Source organism: Agelaius phoeniceus, unplaced genomic scaffold (assembly GCF_051311805.1).
Source record: "Agelaius phoeniceus isolate bAgePho1 unplaced genomic scaffold, bAgePho1.hap1 Scaffold_109, whole genome shotgun sequence".
In the NCBI taxonomy this organism is placed as follows: domain Eukaryota; kingdom Metazoa; phylum Chordata; class Aves; order Passeriformes; family Icteridae; genus Agelaius; species Agelaius phoeniceus.
This window is the reverse complement of record NW_027509875.1, coordinates 1044726-1045161: the sequence shown is the minus strand read 5'-3', so window position 1 is coordinate 1045161 and position 436 is coordinate 1044726.

The following is a 436-nucleotide window of genomic DNA, read 5'->3' as shown; positions in this document are numbered from 1 at the left end:
CGCAGGCGAGGTGTCGCCCCTCCCGCTGGCCTGGGGAAGGGCGTCTTGACCGTCCCGAGCTGTGTGACGGCCGCGTGGCCCCGCGAGCCTTCAGGTGTCCTTGAAAAAACCACGCGAGGTGCCGGTGCCGGCCCCGGTCCGGGGAGCGCCCGTGTGGGTGCCGGCCGCGAGCAGCGCCGGGCGGCGGTGCGGCTGGAGCTGAGCCGCGAGAAGGGAAAAGAGACGCGAGAGAAGAGAGAAGGGCGAAAGTGTGCCCGAAGGCGATGGGGCGCGGACGCGGGTGGCCCAGAGCCCGGTCCGCAGGCTCCTTTGCCGTTCCGCCGCCTGCTGCAGAGCGAGCCGCGCCCCGGCTGAAAAGGGGCCTCGGTGTCCGGGCCGCGCCCGCCTCGTCGGGTCGCTGCCTCCTCTAGCACGTCCGGTGCTTTCCGCGCGGCCC